The 16,182-nt window shown below is 32.4% G+C and overlaps 1 pseudogene; it reads left to right on the forward strand.

Annotated features, from left to right (window-relative positions):
* Positions 1–8,945: 8,945 nt before the first annotated feature.
* LOC114405202 lies at positions 8,946–13,819 on the forward strand (annotated as a pseudogene).
* The last annotated feature ends 2,363 nt before the right edge of the window (positions 13,820–16,182 follow it).

Below are 16,182 nucleotides of genomic sequence, written 5' to 3' on the forward strand. Positions count from 1 at the left end.
TTAACAGATTAATTATCATAAAAAAAATTTGCCTTGTTAGTGTCTCAATCACAATCACAAACAAACAAACAAAAGTAAAGGATTGAGAGTTTTATGCTTTGTTATGACTCACTTGAGCATAAGTTCAACATGCTTGGCCTTCTTACGTGCATCTCTTTCATCTTCTTCCTGTTTCCTCCTTACGATATCATCCATCATTTTTGTGTGTTCATAGCCTTCACATTTTGGGGGTTTATATGTGCAGGCATGGCGGGTTTGGCCTTGGAAAAATGGACTCTCTTCTCTAACACAGGGTAATGTTATGTTGTGAAGTTCATGTTCTTGAGCTGCAAGGTAGGTGTTGCATATTGCTGAGAGTCTCGAGTCTTCTTCTTCTTGGCTTCCATTTTGCCCCGAATGAACAGATTCTGATCAAAACATCATCAGATTAGGCATTATGAGTAGTATTTAGAGAGTGTTTACAAAATTAATTTTGAAGTAATATAATTAATGCTCGACTTTTTAGTATTTAAAAGTAAGTTAGTTGTAAAACTTAGTATAATTTTTTTTATCTATAGTAAAATTTACTTAGTTAATTCAATTCCATCGATTTTAAAGGTAGAATCAAACATGCTATAGAAAGTACTTAAACTAAAATTATGTTAGTTGGTATTTCAACGTGATTCTATATTATATGAATAGAAAATCCAAACATGCAATACATGAGATGACATAACAAACCTGTAAGATGGATAGAGGATTTGCAGAACTTATTGGCATGTTCCAACCATTCATCAATATCTGAGAGGCAAGTCGACAAGTTATTGTTGTTGTTGTAGTCGTCAACTTTGGAAGTGGCGATGCCAAAACTCTGGAATTCCAAAAACCAAATAGGTTATATAGATTGGTGAGTCCATCATTTTTGTTTAACGATGATGACATAATGAACCAAACCATTCAAACATATTGAATCAAGAAAATTCGTGTCAATCAATGACATGAAAACATGGAACATTGGCAAACATTTTCAAGAATCCAGAAAAAGAAATAGCTAGAAAGAAACAAAAGGGCACCAAGAAAACGTATGAATGTGCAACATGTCATTGATAACAAAGTATATAAAGGACAAAAGTTGATTGTAGTAGAAAGATTCATTGGAAAAAGAAGCAAAAAAGAAGTTTTTCTTGAAGGAATGTTGATTAATTGTACGAACCTGGTCTCTTGGAGTGGAGAACTCAGTGGCATGGTGTGAATAATGGGAGTGGCTGCAAATGGTGGAGGGAGATTCTTGCAGAGCAGTCACGAGAGAACTCATGCTCCATGCAGAGTTTTTGAAGCTTCTTGCTAAACAAGAAGAACAAGAAGAAGAATCAGATTTGTTGGAGCAAAAAATGGACATGTTGGATTCCTTGTGTTGCGAGTTGCGACGTGTGTGTGCTTGCTTTGTTTACAACATTGCCAATTCAAAATAGTCTTCTATAGACGAGTTTAGTTCCCATGACTTCAAATTTTTAGGAAACAGAGGGTACATGGACGTGGTTACTTATTTATTGTTTAAATATGTTTTTTTTATATATATTTTTTTCAGTTTATTACTTAAATAATATTTTGTTTTATTTTACTATTTAATATTTTTAAATTTTTACGTTCGTTAGTTTAAATTTTTTAAGTGATGATGTAAAATTCTGTTAATTTATTAAACCATCACTTAATTAATGATGTGACATTATGTTAGTTTGATATGTCATTTTTTAACGGATTAAAACAAATAACTGATGTTAAAAGATAAAATTTAGAAATGTCATATACTAAAATAAAAAAATAAAAAAATCTTAGGTAATAAATTGAAAAAGGGATATATGAATGGAAAATATATTTAAATATTTATTTATTATTTTGTAAATGAATAAAATAAGATGGTGATTGGAGCCATAGTTATTATAATTCTTAGGAAAATGTTAAGTATATTGTCTATATCAATATGGGAAAAGTGACTTGTACTTACACTTAGTATCATAAGAACAAATTTGTAGTTAGTTTTATGTATAAATATGATATAATGAATAATTTTATTTTATATTATCAACTTAAAAGTTTTTTTAACATGATTTTTGATTCATTGACACTTTAAATTTTTTTTACAATCAATCCATAAATTTTAAACTATTAATGTAGTTAATTTAACATGAAAGTATGAAACAGAATAATAGCTTTAATAGATGGTTTAGAGAATAGTTATCAGATAAAATGATATAAAAAAAATTCGAGAGTAAAGAAAGGTATTCCTACTTCCTTTATTATATATAGTTATTATAGATTACAATAAAAAATATAAAGTTATTGAAAACTATAAATCATGTTTAAAGTTTTATTAAATAAGATATGCAATTAACTAAATTTTATAATTTTTAACAAAATTCAATCAATAATAAATAAAATATATTTTAAAATTGTGTTAAAAAGTGTGCCTCAACATTTTCTTATCACAAAATAAGAAGTTATATAATTTTATTGTGAACATTTTTATTAAAAACTAATAGTATTTTTATTGTTAACAAAATATTATCCTAATTAAACGATAATAATTATAATGCATTGTATTGTATCAATTACAGAAGAAGAACGTATACAATAATAACTACATGACATACAAGAATTTTGACCTTCAAAATTCAAAGGATAAATATCCATTTTAATGTGTTAGTATGAGGCGAGAATAAATTAATCCTAAAAATATTAAAAAAATTAAATTTAATTCTTAGATGTAAAAAAAAATGAGAAATTAATCTTATGCATAATTTAATAATAAATTTATTCATAAATTTTATAATTTAATGTCAAATTGATCATTAAAAATATAACTTATTATTAAATTGATCATTATAATTTAATCAGCAAAATGATATCATAAATTTAAGTATAATGATTGAATCAATTTGTGGCATTTTATACATGTTAACTAAATTTTAAATTTTTTATCAGCACTGAAGGAGTAAAATGGATATTTATGCAAAATCAAAAGGTCCAGTTGTTAAAAGAGAACAATGACATACAGGAGAGAGAATGCTTTTTCTTCAATCTAAAAACTAAACTACTGCATTTAGCCTTATAATATATATAAAACAGAAAACAAATAATTGGTCCACATTGTACATGGCCTATAAATGTGGGTGACTAATTGATAAAAAGAAACTAACTCCTATTTACACATCCCTATATAACAGAATAATAAACCAAATAAAAACCAGAAACAGTAAAAGCAATTGACTACAACATTATTTTCCCTCCCTTGAACTATATGCAAAAAGAAAACAAACATTTAGTTTACCACTGACGCATTAACCATTCCTAGCATACTCCGTAATTTCAAGAATTGTTCTAACTTGAAAGGCTTTGTCATTATGTCTGCAACCTGTTCTTGAGAATTACAGTAGCTCAACTCCACAACTTTGTCTCTGGTCAAATCTCTAAGAAAATGAAACCTTATATTGCTTTTGTCGTGAAAATCAAAATTCTTTGATAGTTGTATAGTAGAATTGTTGTCACACTGAATCAAAGTACTCTTTTCCTCCTTATGACCAAGTTTCTCTAAAACCTTTCTTAGCCAAACACACTGACAAGCACAAAACACAGCAGCTATGTACTCAATCTCAATATTAGACAATGTCACTACAGACTATTTCTTAGAAGACCATGGAACTGCTCCAGAACCAAGTAAGAATGCAAAGCCGAAAGTGCTCCTGGGATCATCCAAATCACCAGCAAAATCACTGTCAGTGTAAGCCACAAGATTTGTGCAACCACCTTTTTTGTAGAAAATTTCAAGCTCAGTTGTATCTTTCAAATACCTTAATATTCTTTTTGCTGCAAGCCTATGAGATTCAGTTGGACAAGACATGAATCTACAAATAAGACTCACTCCATACATCAAATCAGGTCAAGTTGCAGTCAAGTACATTAGACTGCCAACTACCTGTTTGAACAAAGTTTCATCAACTTTGGTTCCAGCTTCATCCTTTGACGATTTCGTGCCTGCAACAATAGGATTGTTTACTGAATTGCTTTTATCCATTCCAAACCTTCCTAAAATTTCATGAGCACACTTTCTCTGACACACAAAAATCCCATCTAAACTTTGTACTACTTCAATCCCAAGAAAGTATCTCATCATCCCCAAATCAGTCATGTCAAATTCCAACATCATGGAATTCTTAAAATCATCATATGTCATACCCTAATTTCATGCGCGGACAATTGTTTGTCGACGTGCGGATTTTTGTTGGTCACGTTGAGTTGCTTAAAGCCAATTGTCGTGCGATCTGTAAGATTTTGCAATGTTTCTGAAGGAAATAAGCCAAAAACTCAAAATGGGGGTGAACTGATCAATTTAGGGGGTGTTCTTTAGCCTTGGGCCCATCTAGGCCCATAAGGAAGCTTCAACATGAAGCAACCAGCTCGCCTGGGCAAGCATGTTACTTCTGACTTAAGCCACCTGCTTGCCTGGGCGAGTTGAGCTTGCCCGGGCGACAAGCTCCTCCTTTATTTTGGCTATAAAAAGGCGTGGAAGGCTAAGGGGAAGGGGTTCAACACCTTTGGAAATCATATTTCACTTAAAATTAGTGAGGAGAAGAAGAAAGAAGGAGAAAATCAAGGCCAAGACGCTTCCGTAACGCTTCTGTGATGTTTTCGTGATCGATTCCGTGAACGTTCTTCGCTGGTCTTCATCTGTTCTTCGATCTTCGATCGATTAGTTTTCAATTTCGAAGCTTTGAATTCATTCTATGCACCTTTAGGGGTCCATTCTTGCTTTGTATGTCTTCATCTTCATTATTCTACTTTCGGTATTCTTTTTCTTTGTTTTAAGCAAGTTTCGACCGATCGTTTAAGTCGTAAGCTCACTTAATCAATGTTAAAATGAATTTGACTGATCATTCATGTTGTAACCTCAGTTAATAAAAAAATAAATAAGTTTCAACCGGTCATTTACCTCGAAAGTTCTCTTTAAATAAGTTGAGAAATAATCAAGTGAAACTAAGGCTAAAATCAACTCACAAATCAAGCTTTTTCCCGCAAAAAGGTAATTTGAAACCGTTTCAAGGTCCAACGCCTTAACAGTCCTTTTTACTTTTATCGGTTAAAGTGAACCATTTAAAAGTCTAAAATCAACACCTCGCATAACTTCTCTTGCTTTTTAAAAGAACTACATAGGTCTGAGTTCCTCATCGCAATTGAGAATACGTAGGAGAAAAAACATCACTTTTGTCGACCCCAAAAGATAAAAAACATAAAAATGGGAAAATAAAATAAGTTAAAAGTCATGATTTCGCACATTTGATTAAAGGTTGTCGTCTCTTGTGACGGACGTGTGAGGTGCTAATACCTTCCCCGTGCGTAAAAACAACTCCCGAACTTTTTATTCTTAAAGTTCGTAGACCCGCTTTTTGGTTTTTCTTACGTTTTCCTCAAATAAACGTTGGTGGCGACTCTGTGCATTTTCCTTCCTTGGAAGACGCACCCGTGAGTCTCGCATCGCCCTCCTGCCAAATGGTAGGTTGCGGCATCATACATACTTTTATCATTTCCAGTATATATTAAATCATCAACATAAATACTTACTATTGAAATTTTACCTACTTCCTTCGACTTTGTACGTGAACAGTGTGTGTTCACATAAACACCTTTCGTAGCCTTCTCGAACAAAGTAAGCCTTTATCTTGCTATACCACGCCCTTGGTGCTTGCTTCAAGCCATACAATGTTTTTCTTAGCTTGTAAACTTTTCCTTCTTCACCTTTCTTCTCATATCCCAATGGTTGTTGCACAAAGATTTCTTCATTGAGTTCACCATGAAGAAATGCACTCTTTACATCTAGCTGAAAAACATCCCAATTGTTTTGTGCTGCCAAAGAAAATATTAATCAAATGGTGTCAAGTCTGGCAACTGGAGCAAAAACTTCAGTATAATCAACTCCATACTGATGTGCATACCCCTTCGCCACTAGCCTTGCTTTGTACTTGTCTACCTCTCTATTCTCATTAAGTTTGGTCTTGAAAACCCACTTAACTCCAATTGGCTTCACCCCTTTTTGTAGAATAGTTAGCTCCCAAGTCTTGTTCTTTTCTATTGATTCAATCTCTGCCATCATTGCATCCCTCCACTTCTTACTCTTGACAGCTTGTTTAAATGTAAGTGGGTCACCTTCAGTGAGCATTATCCTAGCATTCAGACCATCTTCATCTGACAAACCTTCATTTGTTACATAGTCTATTGCCAAGACGGTGGTCCGCTTACCCTCCCTTCATTCAGAATTGGTGAATCATCTTTAGTTGATTCACTAAAAAAAGAACTAGTTTCACTTGAGTTTCTTGTATCAACATCACTGCCTTCTTCTTCAATGTTGTCTTCTTCTTCATTGTTTTCTATTCCCTTTTCCATGTTATTCTCATCATCATCATCGTTCCACTTTAAAACATCTGATCTGCATTCTTCATTGCCTTTGCCCCAATTCCAGTATTCATCTTCTTGAAAAATCACATCCTTGCTAATGATGATTTTCTTGGAAATTGGATCATATAATCTGTATGCCATTGATTCATCACTTACTCCCAAGAAAACACACTCCTTGCTTTTGTCATCGAATTTTCTTCTCTTCTGGTCTAGGACATGTGCATGATCTACACACCCCAAAACTCGAAAGTAACCAACCATTGGCTTCACATCGCTCCATGCCTCTTCTAGGGTTTTGTTCTACACAAGCACAGTAGGACATCTATTGAGGATATGCACACTCCATTTTACAGCTTCGGGCCAAAACATTTTAGGAACATGCTTCTCAGCTAACATAGAACGCACCATGTTCATTATCGTTCTATTTTTCCTCTTTGCAACTCCGTTTTGTTTAAGAGTATAGGCTACAGTCAATTGTCTACTAATGCCTTGATCTTTGCAAAATTCTACAAACTCATTTAAGGTAAATTCACCACCTCTATCTGTCCTCAAAGAAGCAATATATGCATCAATCTCTTTTTCAACATGAGCTTTAAAATTTCTAAACATGGAAAAAGCTTCTGATTTTTCATGTAAGAAATAAATCCAAGTTTTATGAGTGAAATCATCAATAAAACTTAGGATGTACCTTTTGTTGTTGTTTGATTATGGTTTAATAGGCCTGCATATGTCTGCATGCACAAGTTGTAGCTTATTTGATGCTCTCCATAAACTCTTCTTTGGCATAGAGTCTCTGTGTTGCTTGCCAATTAATCATTCTATGCATATCTTCTTCGGAATCTTGACCAAAGGCAGCCCATTTACCATCTTCTTATCAAAAAGTGTCCTCAATCCATTGTAGCCTAAGTGACCAAACCGACAATGCCAAAGATGAGATTCATTTTCTGATACAATTTGGAAACATGAAAAAGATTTTGGTATCATGGTAGCCAACAAAGAAAACATTCTATTTCCACTCATATATGTCTGCATAATTAATCCTTTCTCAGGGTGATATACCCTACACTTCCCATGTTGAATCAAAATAGTCAAGCCTTTTTCTTGAAGTTGCCCTATGCTCAATAGATTATTCTTAAGTTCAAGAACATAATAGACACCTGCAATTTCCTAAGTAAATCCATTCACTTGCATATGAATGATACCTTTTCCCACAACAGCCATTCTAGTGTTATTGCCAAGTTTTACAGTTTGGCTAAAGCTTTCATCCAATTCTGAGAACCATTCCTTATTTCCAATCATATGATTGTTGCAACCGAAGTCAAGGAACCACACTTTTTCCATCTTGGCTTGCTCCAGTTCAACAAAAGACATTAATAACAATTCTTCATCATTTTCCTTTTCTAATTCAACATGATTGGCATTTTTCTCCCAATCAGGACACTCATATTGATAGTGTCCTAACTTGTGACATTAGAAACATTCAATAACAACTTTATTGAAGGATTGTCTTCCCCTTCCTCTGCCTCGACCTCCTCTGGATGAATCGTTACCTCTACCTCTACCTGCTTTGTCTTCGTGGGAGATCTTCATAACTTTCTCATCCTCTATTCATGAACAAGAAGACTACTTTGCAACTCATCAATAGTCATCATGTTTAAGTTGTTGGATTCTTCAACCGAGCATACCACATAATCAAATTTTGAGACCATTGATCTCAAAATCTTTGTAGTAATGACTGTTTCACTCATACTTTCACCATGAGCCTTCATTTTGTTGGCTATGGCTAGAGTATGAGAAAAATATGCATTCACTGTCTTTTTTTCCTTCATTTGAAGAATCTCAAAATCTTTACGTAAAGCTAGTAGTTAAGCCCTTTTGACACTGGTTGAACCTTGAAATTTTTGCTTCATTGAATCCCATATATTTATTTTCATGTCCCTCTTAAGGATTGTTTCAAGGACTTCACAATCTATTGCTTGGAAAAGATAATTCTTTACCTTTAAGTCCTTCAACTTTTGCTCCTCGATCAATTTGCTTTGTGCCTCCATAGGCTCTATTCCATCTGCCACCACCAATATCCTATTTTCAATGAGATCCCAATATTCTTTGGAGCGGAGAAAATTCTCCATCAACATTGCCTAATGATCATAATGACCACCAAACCTTGGAATTGCAGGTTGCACAAAACTGCTACTACCACCTTCTGTCATTCTTCTCAACTCCTTCTACTTAAGAGAAAATTTGCAGTTTCTTTTTTCACTCACACTCATTGTTTTTCTCACATGCACTCAATATTAGACCCCTAGAATGGAGCTTTGATACTAATTGTTAAAAGAGAATAATGACATACAAGTTTTGAAAGAGAATGTTCTTTCTTCAATCTAAAAATTAAACTAAATAAAAATCAGAAACAGTAAAAGCAATTGACTACAACACCAGTGTTTCAGGGTTTGGTTGTGTTATTTCCACTCTATTCATTTTCACCTGATTCAAAGCTTTAGTATGTTGTGTTTGGTGTAATGAATTTGAGGTTTGAATCAGTGTGGCGTTTAAACCCTAAATTGAGTCACCATTGTTTCTTCTCCCGTCGTAGCAATCTTAACTCTCCTTTCGCACCTCCTCGCATTTTCTCTCTTCATCCCACCACCACTTCCTTTCTCGCATTCGCAGCTTCGAATAAAGTAGAAGGAGGAATCGAACTTGAAAACAACAATGATAACCGCACCGGAGCCGAAGAAGAATCATGAAAGCAAGCTCTGGGCACGTTTCGAGAACAAGCCTCGAAGATTCGAGAAGCTTCTCAAGAAGCGCTGAGAGTGGTGTTGAAGAATGCCACAGAAGAGTTGAGGTGGCGGCCAAGGAAATCGGCGATGAAGGCAAACAATATCTCACAGTAATTGTCGAGAATTCGCCTGAGGTCAAGGAAGTCGTTCAAACATTCGTCTCTCCCAATCGCGAACTCAAGCGAGATTTCTCAATTTCGTGATTTCTACGTTGGTGAACCTTACGGTATGTAATATCTAGGGGTGGGTAAGCGGGTCGGCCCACCCCGCGTAATGCCCGCCCGCATAAGCCCGCATTGGCAGCGGACCAGGCCAATCCGCCCCCGCTTCTTACACGGACCAAATAAATTGGTCCGCCCCTGCCCCGCGGACCCCACGAGTCAAACAGTCTGGTCTGCGGGTCTAGCTTTAAAAGAATTTCAATTTTAATAAAAATACAATATAATCAAATTAAGTTCAATACAAATGTAAATAAAATCTCCATAATTAGTCAATTACATCAATAAAATAAATAAATCATACAAAAACTCAATTCATCATGTTTATAACTTGCAGATCAAGAGTTTCGTGGTTCATTCCCTTATCCCATGATGTTATCATATAATAATAGACAAGTGAAGTGTGATGGGTGTAGTAAGTTTGTGAAAACAAAAGTATCTCTGCGACAGAATTGAGAAAATAGACATAGAATTTAAGAGTTTAACAACAATGAATCAACCCCAACAAAAATAGGATAAAAACAAATTCTAGAGAAAGAAGATATGTACTTTGCGTGGTGGCGCGGTGGTGGGCCGAGGCTGTGCCGCTGTGGTGTGTCGCGTGACTGCGCGAGTGTTAGTCGCGCTTTGTCTTCTTTGTAAGGGAAAGAGTCGTATGACATGCGAGTGTGCGTGACTACGTGGTGGAGAAAAACTGTGAGAAGAAAAAGTATTCTTAGTATGCTACAATGATAACTACTAAATATGATATGAGCTATTTTTTATAATAAAAATATATTGAAATATATTTAAAAATATTTATTTAACAATTATTTTTTGCTTAAATGATAAGAATTGATATTTTTATTATTTATGACTTGGAGAGATATGAAAATGATAGATTAAAAGAGAAAAAGATCGAAAAAATATCAAAAAGGAAGATTTTTTTATCACTTATCTTTTTTATAATAAAAATATATTGAAATATCTTTAAAAATATATATTTAACAATTATTTTTGGCTTAAATGATAAGAATTGATATTTTTATTATTTATGACTTGCAGATATGAAAAAGATAGATTAAAAGATCAAAAAAATATCAAAAAGGAAGATTTTTATTATTTATCACTTATCTTTTTTTTATATTAATCTTTTATTTTTCTTATCTTATCTTTTTTATCTTTATCATCTTTTAATTTAAATCTTTTATTTTTATCTAATATATATTTCTTTATCTATTATTTTAAAAGAAAAGTTTAAAGTAAAAAAAGAGAAAATCAAATATAATATAATTGGGTCAGGGTTACACAAATCAAACCTAATACGGACTGCGGGCAACCCGCGGACCAAACCCGCATAGTCCGCGGGTTAAGCAGGGCGGACCCAAAAATATGACATAACCATGGACTGTTTAAAAAAATTGGTCCGTAACCCGCGCGGATCGCAGGTCCCGCAAAGCCAGTCCATGGACTTGGGCCCGTTTACCCACTCCTAGTAATATCAACATCCATTTCAGTCAAATCAAATATCTTCCGTGGATGAGAAGAAAATAAAATGAAGTAGGTCAGTTTGAAAGGAGTTATTTACTTTTTTTCAAAATTTTTTTACCTATAAACAACTAAATCCATTTCTGAGACGTAGATAAATTGGTTTTTACAAGAAAATTTTCAAATTTAGTCCCTAAATACATAAAATTCTAATAAATTAGTTCTACGTATAATTTAATAACAATTTGATTTTTAAACTTTACATCTCATCATCAAATTAATCCTTAAAAAATATAATTTATTATTAAATTAATTTTTAAACATTACAAATTACAAATTGATGATAAAATGATCTCTATATTTAATGAGAGGATTAATTTATAACATTTTTTACACTTTTATATACTAAATTTATATTTTATTGTTTAGTTATCCATTTGTCATTGTATCACACATTTTTTTGAATGAATTAGCTATTTACTCATATAAATAAGTACTTGTGCAAATGTTTAGGAAAATTTATGAAAATAGTTTCAGTATACACATTACAAATTACTACTAATATGATTTTTAAAATAATTATGATAAAAGTCAACAAATCTATCATATTATAAAATATAAAACTTACACTCTCTCATATTCTTTATAACATCTCTAAAAAAAATTGTAGCTTATTTTAGTAAATTTTCTAGTACATATTACAACTTACAACTGATAATAATTTAACTCAATTTTTTCTTGAATTATAGAGACAACCTACGTATAAGTGTTTAATTAAGGTGTTTAGTTCTTAATCTTCAATTACAGCACTTCAATTTTTAATACAATTTGTGTCATCTAGCTTCTATATAGTGTGTAAAAGAAGAATTTAAATTGTAGAAGTTCAATAAAAATAAAATAAAATCCTTTGAGAAATTTATCCAACCAGGTCATATCATGGCCATAGCAATGCATTGCCTAGTTTAATTAATGTTTCTTTGCAATTGCAGGTTTAGTGCTTTCTGTCGGGGGATTCGTTTCCTTCGTGGTGACGGGAAGCATTGCAGCGCTAAGGTTTGGGATAGTGTTAGTTGGTGTCCATTTGGCTCTAAGCGTTTCAAGCCTCAGGGCAAACAAAAAAGGACACACAACCTTCTTCTTTAATGCTCAAAGGCCAAACCGGTAACAATGCGGCCTTACGATTATTGGTTTAATATGTAAAACAAATTCAGCCTATTTTTGGAAATTTGATGATTTTGTGTGTTTGTTGGACTTGCAGCAATAGCAACTATATTGTTTTTGCCGGAGATAAAGATTGCTACCTGCAGAGGTTAGATCATTTTATTTAAGTTTAAATATCTTTTTAGTTTTTATAATAATTTTTTTTTGCTTTTTTGTCCTTCCAAAATTATTTAAGTTTAAATACCTTTTTAGTTCTTTAGATATTGTTTTTAACCGAAAAAATGTTATTTAAAATACTATAAAAATAAAAAATAAAATAAACATAATTTGTCAAGATTAAAAAAACAATTTTACATGGATAAAAATAAAAAAAAACATTAAATTACAATAACTAAAAAATATTTAAGTCTTTTATTTATTATTGGATTTGTACTTTGTATTAAAATTTATCAAGTTTAACATTTCTAATGGTTTTCTGTTATTGTCTTCCTTTCCTCAGGGGTCACCACTTGTAACTTACTTCACTTCGTTGATCAGGTTCTTGAAAACTTACTCTTGTTAACATGAATGGTTTTATATAACAACGTTTTTTGGGGAATGGCTTGGTTATGAGGTAAAACATGCTATGAGCCTATGATGTTCTACAGGCACAGATTGTTGAAAATTACATTTTGGTCCGAAGCTTAAAAGTTGAGACAGTTCTTGCAAAAAAACAAATTCAAAACTTGGCCAATTTATGTTTGTGTTTGACCTTTGGAATTCTAATTAAATTGGAATGTGATTCATCCCATTCCTGTTCTCATATCCAATGCTATATGATTTTTACATTACTTAAAGAGTGAAATTAGGAATTTGGCTTTCAGTTTAATAACTTGCTATTAATTCAGCTTTTCATGTGCTCTTTAAACAAAATATCCTAAACTAAGATTTTGATACGTAGCGTGAAGAAGGAAATGTTATGCTAGGTGATTTGAATTTCATATCCTTAGGTTTACTTCCATTTCTCAATGTTTTCTAAAATTGGGAATATAAGAAAGTTAGGCATATTCTTCGTCTGGGATTTTATTTTCTTCTCTTGTCATTTATCAAAACTTGTTGAAAAGTTTATCCAAAAGGGCTCTTACTTTTTTATGTTTATTTGTTTCCTTCACGTAATTGTTTAAGGGCTTGATGACATTAATGTATGGTTTCATGCATGGAAGAATTTAACTTGGAAATCTAAATCTAATTCCATATTTATGTATTATTGTGATTTTTCAGGATACTAATAGATATCTCATTATGGTGTCTTGGGAGAGAAACCCGTGAGATGAATTAAATGCTTAAATATGTCCATGCTGTTTTTATTCCTCCAAATTTAAATTTGTTACTTTCAGTTATTGAATTTTGCAAATTGCTTCTTTAAGTCCCTTTCTATAGTGTGTGCCAAACAACTCGCAAACTGTGACAGTTTTTTACCGTCAAAATTTGAATTTGTATCTTAAAATTTAAAGTATTTTTTGTGATTTAAAACTGCTACAAATTGTGAAAAAAACCTCAACCCCCCCCCCCCCCCCCCCCCCTCTGAGGTTGATCAGATGAAACAATTGTTGTCATGACAGGCATCACAACCTTTTTTATTGAGATTCCGCCACCGATGCTGGTTTCGGTGTCGAAGTAGGTGGGGATGCAGAAGAGGAAGAAGAAGAGACTTTGTCCTTGGTAAAGACGATGGGGGATTCGACAGCACGTGCCACCTTCCTCGACAACAATGGTCCTGATTAATAAGAAATCACAAAAACAAAAAATCTATATAAAAAAAACCCGCATATATTTTACATTTGATTTTCAGATCTTATAAGTATTACAGTATGTGATTTATAGTATACTTTAGAAATCGTATCTACTTTTCCCGCTACATGAGATCCTTAAGGGTCATGCTTCAAGTTTTGCAATCGCGTCACATAATTCATAGTTATATTGAATAAGAAATTTTAGTTAGATTCTAATTTTTTTTATTAGCTGAAAAATTCATTTGATTATTCAGTAAATAAGTTTTTTTTTATTAGATTCTAGTATTTTTTTAAACATCTTTTGTAAAATGTTAATTTCTATCTTTTAATTTTTTATATTTTTTTCTATTTTTATCTTAAATATATTTATTAATTTTCTTGTTACTTTTTTTAAAATAAATTATGGTATTATTATTTTTTGTTATTCTATATTTTTAAACTACTTCAAAAATTAGTTTTTATCGAACACTTTTAATTTAATAAGTTAATTTTTTAATTATTATCTAGCTTTTCAACTTTTAACTAGTTTTATCAAACATAATTATAATCATAGCCGTCCTATTGACTACATAGTATAGTAGGTTTAGATACATGTGATAGTTGTGCTAACTTAATTTAGGACAAATCATAAAGATAAAAAAAAAAATCACCATAAGGATACTTTCTTTGGCTTTTTTCTTTTTCTGTTTTTGGCATCTACTTTTATTAATAAGAAGCAAGAAAGAATTCAGAATAACATGTGCATGTTTTATGGATAGTTTTTGTTCTTGTCCTTTAGTACATCACAAGAACGAAGGAGGGAGAGGTGTGGCGGTGTGTGAGGTTTGCAATTTGTGACAGTTTTTACCTGTAAAAACTATAAAATTTAATTTTAAAACCAATTTTTGGCAGTAAAAAATCATTACGTACAATTTACAAATATTTAAATCTGTTAGGCATGCAGCGGCACGAAATTGCAAGGTCTAGTAGAATTCTGAAGAGTCTACCGGATAAAGTCATGGAGGTGAATGATGGACCAATCTGAGAGAACTTTGTCTTGGAAAATCTGCCAACAAGTGACTGCGAAGATAGTGCCATAGTCAACCTTGATGTGTCTCCGCAACCAAGTTAGTAAATCTTCATTCTGATTCTGGGAAACATCCAAGTGAAGCATATTCCAAATTCTGTTAGCTTTGGGCCAATGAAGCAGAACATGAAATATGGATTCAACAGCACGCTAACCATAATAAGTGGCATCAATCCGTTTATAAATGTCATAACGTGTTGTGCTCACTGAGTCCCTCGTTCTGGATCTCCGCGACCTTCCGCCCGATCTCGCGCATTATCTGCTGCCGTTACTTGTCCGCCTCCGAGAGATCGCGGCACTCCGAGGTGGGGAAGGGGCGGCGCTCCTTCGGCTTCTTCTTCTCCTCCGCCTTCATCGTGATGAAGCGGTTGAGCATCGACTGCGCCTTCTCCTCGTTACGAGCCATCTTCGGAGAAAGAAACCCTAACTGAATGTGACTGAAGGATTTGGTTGAGAAAGGAAACCCTAACTAAGTGTGAGTGATGAAGAATTTGATAATGATTAGGTTTGGAAGAACTTGGATGAGTAGTGCTCAAAAGCCTCTGTTCTGTGTCTCTATCCTTCCTTGTTCAAAATCTAATATGTTCAGTTCGGTCCAAAAAAAAATGATTTCTACAAAATATTAGAAAATTTTGAACTATATGTTGTTACCTTTAAAAGTTTTCCACAAAATAAAAGAAGCATAGAAAAGATATACCATACTTTAAATAATATCTATTCTTCTTAAACTAAAAATTTTCTACCATAATTATTTTTTAAAATAATATATATTCTTTTTGAGATTAAAACAAATAATTATTGTTATCTTTAAAAAGAATAGATATTATTTAAATAATTATTGTTACCTCTAAATATCTATTCTTAAACTAAAAAGTTTCTACCATAACAACTATGCTTATTATCTAAAATTATTTTATTTTATTTTGCAACATCTTTTAATCATAAATAACTCTTAATATAATTTTATAAAAGTCAATAATTTTATCATACATCATAAATTATGAGTGAATAACATTGGAATAAAATTTATACTATTAGCATATAATCTTTTTTCTCTTGTTTTACAAGATAAATACATAATTCAATCTTGAAATATTTTTCGATGACATATGAATCAAAGATGAAACATAAGTTTTTGTCTTTGTCTTGAATGCGTAAAAATGATATAAATTTATCTCTTCTTAGTTTGGCCCATAAAGATAACTTTTTGTTGATGAATTAAAAACTCAAATTGTCAAAATAAAAGATTGATGTTGACTCACAAAGATTAGATTGTCATTAAAATATAG

This window comes from Glycine soja, chromosome 3, assembly GCF_004193775.1.
Source record: "Glycine soja cultivar W05 chromosome 3, ASM419377v2, whole genome shotgun sequence".
Classification (NCBI taxonomy): Eukaryota; Viridiplantae; Streptophyta; class Magnoliopsida; order Fabales; family Fabaceae; genus Glycine; species Glycine soja.